Genomic DNA, 9,300 nt, shown 5'->3' on the forward strand with positions numbered 1-9,300 from the left:
GGATGGATGTGAGTGGTGAAGAGAAAGATGGGATTTGATAGGTGAATGATTTTTTTGGGGAAGAGGTGTTGAGGTGATTGGTGAATGGGGGAAGAAGAGAGAGAGTGGTGGTGGGGTCCTGCGGGGCCCACAGATCCTGTGGTGTCAAGGAAAAGTCATCCCTGCACCAAATGTTGCTCAAAATCACGTTTTGAGCCATTTCTAGCGTTAAACGCCGGGCTGGTGCCCATTCCTGGCGTTTAACGCCAGGTTCTTGCCCTTTTCTGGCGTTTAACGCCAGTCTGGTGCCCCTTTCTGGCGTTAAACGCCCAGAATGGTGCCAGACTGGGCGTTAAACGCCCAACTGCTAGGTTTACTGGCGTTTGAACGCCAGCAACAACTTCCTCCAGGGTGTGCTGTTTTTCTTCCTGTTTTTCATTTTGTTTTTGCTTTTTCAATGGATTTTGTGACTTCTTATGATCATCAACCTACAAAAAACATAAAATAACAAAAGAAACTATATAAATTATAATCATTGGGTTGCCTCCCAACAAGCGCTTCTTTAATGTCAGTAGCTTGACAGAGGGCTCTCATGGAGCCTCACAGATGCTCAGAGCAATGTTGGAACCTCCCAACACCAAACTTAGAGTTTGAATGTGGGGGTTCAACACCAAACTTAGAGTTTGGTTGTGGCCTCCCAACACCAAACTTAGAGTTTGACTGTGGGGGCTCTGTTTGACTCTGAATTGAGAGAAGCTCTTCATGCTTCCTCTCCATGGTGACAGAGGGATATCCTTGAGCCTTAAACACAAAAGATTCTTCATTCACTTGAATGATCAGTTCACCTCTATCAACATCAATCACACGTTTTGCTGTGGCTAGGAAGGGTCTGCCAAGGATGATGGATTCATCCATGCACTTCCCAGTCTCTAGGACTATGAAATCAGTAGGGATGTAATGGTCTTTAACTTTTACCAAAACATTCTCTACAAGTCCATGAGCTTGTTTTCTTGAGTTGTCTGCCATCTCTAATGAGATTCTTGCAGCTTGTACCTCAAAGATCCTTAGCTTCTCCATTACTGAGAGAGGCATGAGGTTTACACTTGACCCTAAGTCACACAGAGCCTTCTTGAAGGTCATGGTGCCTATGGTACAAGGTATTGAAAACTTCCCAGGATCTTGTCTCTTTTGAGGTAGTTTCTGCCTAGACAAGTCATCCAGTTCTTTGGTGAGCAAAGGAGGTTCATCCTTCCAAGTCTCATTTCCAAATAACTTGTCATTTAGCTTCATGATTGCTCCAAGGTATTTAGCAACTTGCTCTTCAGTGACATACTCATCCTCTTCAGAGGAAGAATACTCATCAGAGCTTATGAAAGCCAGAAATAAGTCCAATGGAATCTCTATGGTCTCATGTTGAGTCTCAGATTCCCATGGTTCCTCATTGGGGAACTCATTGGAGGCTAGTGCACGCCCATTGAGGTCTTCCTCAGTGGCGTTCACTTCCTCCCTTTCCTCTCCAAATTCGGCCATATTGATGGCTTTGCACTCTCCTTTTGGATTTTCTTCTGTGTTACTTGGAAGAGTACTTGGAGGGAGTTCAGTAACTTTCTTGCTCAGCTGTCCCACTTGTCCTTCCAAATTCCTAATGGAAGACCTTGTTTCAGTCATGAAACTTTGAGTGGTTTTGATTAGATCAGAGACCATGGTTGCTAAGTCAGAGGGGTTCTGCTTAGAATTCTCTGTCTGTTGCTGAGAAGATGATGGAAAAGGTTTGCCATTGCTAAACCTGTTTCTTTCACCATTGTTGTTGTTGAAACCTTGTTGAGGTCTCTCTTGATTCTTCCATGAGAGATTTGGGTGATTTCTCCATGAAGAATTATAGGTGTTACCATAGGGTTCTCCTAGGTAATTCACCTCTTCCATTGAAGGGTTCTCAGGATCATAGGCTTCTTCCTCAGATGAAGCATCCTTAGTACTGCCAGGTGCATGTTGCATTCCAGACAGACTTTGAGAAATCAAATTGACTTGTTGAGTCAATATCTTGTTCTGAGCCAATATGGCATTCAGAGCATCAATCTCAAGAACTCCTTTCTTCTGACTTGTCCCATTGTTCACAGGATTTCTCTCAGAAGTGTACATGAATTGGTTATTTGCAACCATTTCAATGAGCTCTTGAGCTTCTGTAGGCGTCTTCTTCAGATGAAGAGATCCTCCAGCAGAGCTATCCAAGGACATCTTAGATAGTTCAGAGAGACCATCATAGAAAATACCTATGATGCTCCATTCAGAAAGCATGTCAGAAGGACATTTTCTGATTAATTGTTTGTATCTTTCCCAAGCTTCATAGAGGGATTCTCCATCCTTCTGTCTGAAGGTTTGGACTTCCACTCTAAGCTTACTCCATCTTTGTGGTGGAAAGAACTTTGCTAAGAAGGCATTGACTAGCTTTTCCCAAGAGTCCAGGCTTTCTTTAGGTTGAGAGTCCAACCATATTCTAGCTCTGTCTCTTACAGCAAAAGGGAATAGCATCAGTCTATAGACCTCAGGGTCAACCCCATTAGTCTTGACTGTGTCACAGATTTGCAAGAATTCAGCTAAGAACTGATGAGGATCTTCCATTGGAAGTCCATGGAACTTGCAATTCTGTTGCATTAGAGAAACTAATTGAGGCTTAAGCTCAAAGTTGTTTGCTCCAATGGCAGGGATAGAGATGCTTCTCCCATAGAAGTCGGGAGTAGGTGCAGTAAAGTCACCCAGCACCTTCCTTGCATTGTTTGCATTATTGTTGTTTTCGGCTGCCATGTTTTCTTCTTCTTTGAAGAATTCGGTCAGGTCCTCTAAAGAGAGTTGTGCTTTGGCTTCTCTTAGCTTTCTCTTCAAGGTCCTTTCGGGTTCAGGGTCAGCTTCAACAAGAATGCCTTTGTCTCTGCTCCTGCTCATATGAAAGAGAAGAGAACAAGAAAATGTGGAATCCTCTATGTCACAGTATAGAGATTCCTTGAGGTGTCAGAGGAAAAGAGAAATAGAAAGAAGAAGGAGAAGAAGAATTCGAACTTTAATTAGATAAGGTTCGAATTGTGCATTGAGAAGGAGTGGTACTCCATAAATAGAAGGATGTGAGAAGGAGGGAAGTAATTTTTTCGAAAATTAATTAAAATATTTTGAAAACATTTTTGAAAAAAAACACTAATTGATTTTCGAAAATAAAAGTGGAAAAGAAATCAAGTGATTTTTGAAAAAGATTTTTAATTTAGAAATCAAAAAGATTTGATTGAAAACTATTTTGAAAAAGATGTGGTTAAGAAGATATGATTGGTTTTAAAAAGATGAGATTGAAAAGATATGATTTGAAAACAATTTTAAAAGATATGTTTTGAAAACAATTTTAAAAGATATGATTTTAAAATAAATGACTTGCCTAACAAGAAAAGATATGAGTCAAACATGAAACCTTCCTCAACAGAAAAGGCAAAAAAATGTTCAATCAAATCATTAATTGTTAGTAAGTATCTTTGAAAAAGGAAAGAAATTAATTTTGAAAACATTTGATTGAAAAGATATGATTTGAAAAAGATTTGATTTTGAAAAACTTTGAAAACTTGAAAAAAAATTGATTTTGAAAAACAAAATCTTCCCCCTAGCACCATCCTGGCGTTAAACGCCCAGAATAGTATCCATTCTGGCGTTTAACGCCCAAAATGCACCCTTTTTGGGCGTTAAACGCCCAACCAGGTACCCTGGCTGGCGTTTAAACGCCATTCTGCCTTCTTCACTGGGCATTTTTGAATGCCCAGCTTTTTCTGTATAATTCCTCTGCAGTATGTTCTGAGTCTTCAATTCTCTGTATTATTGACTTGAAAAGACACAAGTAAAAAAAAAATATTTTTGGATTTTTAATAATCAAAATGCAACAAGAATCAAATAACAATGCATGCAAGACACCAAACTTAGCAGTTTGTATACTATTGACACTATATGAGACACATAAACACTCAAGTCAAAAGAATTCAAAGATCAGAGTAAGAAATCATCAAGAATTACTTGAAGATCCTTAAGGCACATGAATGAATGCATGCAATTGACACCAAACTTAAGATGAGACACTAGACTCAAGCAAGAAACATCAAATATTTTTGGTTTTTATGATTTTTGTGAATTTTTTTTTTTGTGATTTTCGAAAATTAAGTGGAAAAAGATATCAAAATTCTTAATGAGAATTCCAGGAATCAGTGCAATGCTAGTCTAAGACTCCGGTCCAGAAATTAGACATGGCTTCACAGCCAGCCAAGCTTTCATAGAAAGCTTCGGTCCAAAACACTAGACATGGCCAAAGGCCAGCCAAGCCTTAGCAGATCACTGCTCCAAAAACAAGATTGATAAAAAATCAACAAGCTTCTGTGATGATAAGTTGAAACCTCGGTCCAATGAGATTAGACATGGCTTCTCAGCCAGCCAGATTTCAACAAATCATCATGAAACTCTAGAATTCATCTTCAAGAATTTCGAAAAAAAAAATAAATACCTAATCTAAGCAACAAGATGAACCGTCAGTTGTCCATACTCAAGAACAATCCCCGGCAACGGCGCCAAAAACTTGGTGCACGAAATTGTGATCAATACTTTTCAAAACACAAACAATCCCTAGTAATGGCTCCAAAGACTTGGTGCTCAATACCATGGCATAAACACAACTTCGCACAACTAACCAGCAAGTGCACTGGGTCGTCCAAGTAATAAACCTTACGCGAGTAAGGGTCGATCCCACGGAGATTGGTGGTATGAAGCAAGCTATGGTCATCTTGTAAATCTCAGTCAGGCAGACTCAAATGGGTATGGTGATGAACGAAAATAACATAAAAGATAAAGATAGGGATACTTATGTATTTCATTGGTGTAAGAGCTTCAGACAAGCGTATGAAGATGCCTTCCCTTCCGTCTCTCTGCTTTCCTACTGTCTTCATCCAATCCTTCTTACTCCTTTCCATGGCAAGCTTATGCAAGGGTTTCACCGTTGTCAATGGCTACCTCCCATCCTCTCATTGGAAATACGTTCCTGATGCTCTGTCACAGCATCGGCTATCCATCTGTCGGTTCTCAATCAGGCCGGAATAGAATCCAGTGATTCTTTTGCGTCTGTCACTAACGCCCCGCCCTCAGGAGTTTGAAGCACGTCACAGTCATTCAATCATTGAATCCTACTCAGAATACCACAGACAAGGTTAGACCTTCCGGATTCTCTTGAATGCCGCCATCAGTTCTTGCCTATACCACGAAGACTCTGATCTCACGGAATGGCTGGCTCGTTTGTCAGGCGAGCACTCGGTTGTCAGGCGATCAACCATGCATCATGCAATCAGAAATCCAAGAGATATTCACCAAGCCTCGAATGCTTGTAGAACAAGAATGGTTGTCAGTCACCTTGTTCATAGGTGAGAATGATGATGAGTGTCAATCATCACCTTCATCAAGTTGAATAACAAGTGATATCTTGGACAAAGAACAAGCGGAATTGAATGGAAGAACAATAGTAATTGCATTAATACTCGAGGTACAGCAGAGCTCCACACCTTAATCTATGGTGTGTAGAAACTCCACCGTTGAAAATACATAAGAACAAGGTCTAGGCATGGCCGAATGGCCAGCCTCCCAAAGTGATCAAAAGATCTAAAGAAAAGGTTCCAAAGATCAGAAGATGTCCAATACAATAGTAAAAGGTCCTACTTATAGAAAACTAGTAGCCTAAGGTGTACAAAGATGAGTAAATGACATAGAAATCCACTTTCGGGCCCACTTGGTGTGTGCTGGGGCTGAGCAATGAAGCATTTTCGTGTAGAGACTTGTCTTGGAGTTAAACGCCAGCTTTTATGCCATTTTGGGCGTTTAACTCCCAATCAGGTGCCAGTTCCGGCGTTTAACGCTGGAATTTCTGTAGGTGACTTTGAACGCCGGTTTGGGCCATCAAATCTTGGGCAAAGTATGGACTATCATATATTGCTGGAAAGCCCAGGATGTCTACTTTCCAACGCCGTTGAGAGCGCGCCAATTGGGCTTCTGTAGCTCCAGAAAATCCACTTCGAGTGCAGGGAGGTCAGAATCCAACAGCATCTGCAGTCCTTTTCAGTCTCTGGATCAGATTTTTGCTCAGGTCCCTCAATTTCAGCCAGAAAATACCTGAAATCACAGAAAAACACACAAACTCATAGTGAAATCCAGAAAAGTGAATTTTAATTAAAAACTAATAAAAATATACTAAAAACTATCTAGATCATACTAAAAACATACTAAAAACAATGCCAAAAAGTGTACAAATTATCCGCTCATCAGTCATCAATATACAAAAGTAGAAGAATAACCCCAACGTCCACTTTTACGAATAAAGAGAGCATTCTTATGAGGGCTACAAGTGAAATCGAGATTGCATATAGTGATGCTGAACTTTTCAAACCATTCACGAGAAATTTTTTTAAGAACATAAAGTGCCTTACGAAGGAGATAAATTTTCTTAGAAGGACAAAGATATCCCAGTGGTGGTTTCATATAGACCTTCTTTTTCAAATCCCCATTAAGAAATGCGTTCTTCACATCCATTTGCCTGAGAGATTATTTTCTGACCGCAACAATGGCAAATAGAGCGCGAACAGATGTGATACGAGCAACATGAGCAAAAGTCTCTTTATAATCAATACCATACTCTTGCGTACATCCTTGAGCAACCAATCGTACCTTATAACGGTCAATAGAACCATCAGAGTGAGTCTTGATCTTGTATACCCATCTGCTACCCATAATTTCATGATTAGAAGTAGGATAAACTAAGTTCCATGTGTGTGCTTTTTCAAATGTCTGGATTTTTTCATGCATTGCTTACTGTCAATTTGGATTTGTGGAGGCTTCTTGGAATGACTTAGGTTTATGGTGATGAAGAATAGTAGAAAAACAATGATAATCAAGAAGATGAGGAGGTATTACCCTAGAAGAATGATTAGAGAGAGGAGGCATGACAGCAGGAACAAGATCATCATTCGGTTTGGAATTATTGGGAGATGGAGAAGGTAGAAGAGTAAGAGGCTCGAGAGGTTGACTTGAGATAGAACCTGTAGAATCATCACTAGGAAAAGGGTCAACATTGAAGTTAGTGAAAAATGGTGACTGAGTAGAAGGAATGGACTCAAATGAGGAGAACCTAGAAAATATGTGATGCTCCCAAAATACAACATGACGAGATATACGAATACATCTAGAGAGAGGATCCCAACAACAATAACCCTTGTGTTCAGTGCTATAACCAAGGAAACAATACATGCGAGCCCGAGGTTCAAGTTTACTATGTTCATGAGGCTGAAGAAGAACAAAACAGACAGTGAAAAAGACTCTCAAAGAATGTAATGTTACCAAGAACAAAAGAAGGAAGTCTATTAATAACATGGATAGCAGTGAAAATAGCTTCACCCCAAGTACGCTGAGGACACAAAGAAGAAATAAGCATAGCACGAACAGAGTCAAGAATGTGATCATGTTTGCGTTCAGTCCGTCCATTTTGTTGAGATGTACTAGGGCAAGAAAACTCAGACAAAGTACCTTATTTAGCAAGAAAATTTAAAAGTTTGGAGTCACGGTATTCCATAGCATTATCGCGTTGAAAAACTTTAATGACCTTGGAAAACTGAGTTTTAATCATAGTGGCAAAGTTAATAGAAATCTAAGGCAGCTCATGGCGATTAGTCATCAAATAAACCCAAGTAAAGCGTGAATAATCATCAATGAAACTACAAAGTATCGAGCCCCTCCCATAGAAGCCATGGGAGTGAGGCCCCAAACATTAGAGTGGATAAGATCAAAAGGAGAGCAAGAGATGAATTATTGTGAAAATATAAAACTGGTGGGTTTTGTAGTTTGACAAGAAATGCAATTAAAAGACTCATTATTAACTTGACCTAAAACACCCTTAGACACAAGAGGACACAATTTTCCTAAGGAGTTGTGGGCAAGACGGTGATGCCACAAGTAATGGGTAGATGGAGAAGAAATAGCATAGAGATTTGACGTAGGTGGAATATGAAGATTCTCGAGCTCAAACAACCTTCCGACCTTACGTCCAGTCTCGATGATTTATCCCATCCGACAATCCTGCATACAACAACCAGAAATGGAAAAATTGACATCAAAATTGAGATCAACAAGTTGACCAATAGAAATAAGGTTAAATTTAATTCTGGAATAAAATAAGTATCAGGGAGACTAAGATTTGACTGTGAAATAAAACCTTTATGTGTTGATACAATAGGAAACTATCAGCAGTGTTGACAGAAGATGCATTTGTAGTGGTAGACAAAGATGATAAAAGATGACATAAAGAATACATGTGATGAAAGCAACCATTATCAAAATACTATTTATAATTTACCTGGAGGAGTGGAAAAAGCAGCCGAAGTATTGCTAGAAAAGGAGAGAAGTTGCTTAAGAAGAGACTTAATATTAGATAGAGAGACAAGAGACTGGTTAAGAGAAGCAGAGGGGGTAGATTCAGTAGCAGCAAAAGTAGGCACATTCTTGGAAAATTTGAAACGAGAATGATACTTGGTCTAATTAGGACGTGGTGGGAGAGTAGGATAGGTAGTAATCAAATGTCTCAAGAGCTTGCAATAATGGCAAAATAGTATTGGGCAATTGAAGCCAATTTGTCATTTCAACTTGCAATTTTGACATTTAATAAAGGGGCAGTCTGGGGGTAGATGACCAAAACAATGACAGTTTTGGCAAAATTTATCCTTCTTGTCTGTAGGCTGAAAAACATCCGATTTTTTCATAATAACAGAGACAAAGACAAAAGAGAGAAAAAACTGCAAAATTGGGATAGAAATCGAGAAAACAGAGGACAGAATCAGAAAGAGCTCACCAAAAAACCTTAGGGAGGGTCCCATTGTCCGTTACATCAGCAAAAGAGGACATGTGGCGCAATAGATTGGAGGAAGAAAACACGTCAAGGCTGACACAGTAGTGAGCTGGGGCGCGGATCTGGCGACGGGTTAAGTCAGAGCGACGTATGGACTAGAACACGGGTCGAATGAAGCTATAGGTCTTCGACACGTGGACGGTTCTAGATGTGCGTCTGGAAGGAAGAAAAGGTGATGGCGGGCAGGGAGCTTGTGGCGGTGTGTCAGGGCGTTTTCGGCGACGTAGTTGGACTCGTTGGACTCAAGACAATAAAGCAAAGAGAATGATGTGGTCACTGACAAAGAAAAACGTCGGGAAAGAGATCGAAAATAGGTATAAAGATGCTACCGAAAGAAGAAACATGAAAGACTATGAACGATTTTTCAC

The 9,300-nt window shown here is 39.9% G+C and overlaps 1 non-coding gene across 1 annotated transcript; it reads left to right on the forward strand.

The window, feature by feature from the left end:
• Window positions 1-2,268: 2,268 nt before the first annotated feature.
• Window positions 2,269-2,376, forward strand: LOC130984729 (small nucleolar RNA R71). The gene has a single exon (XR_009088643.1). It is a non-coding gene; the product is annotated as a small nucleolar RNA R71 (small nucleolar RNA).
• Window positions 2,377-9,300: the final 6,924 nt, after the last annotated feature.

The sequence above is a fragment of the Arachis stenosperma genome, chromosome 5 (assembly GCF_014773155.1).
Source record: "Arachis stenosperma cultivar V10309 chromosome 5, arast.V10309.gnm1.PFL2, whole genome shotgun sequence".
Taxonomy (NCBI): Eukaryota; Viridiplantae; Streptophyta; class Magnoliopsida; order Fabales; family Fabaceae; genus Arachis; species Arachis stenosperma.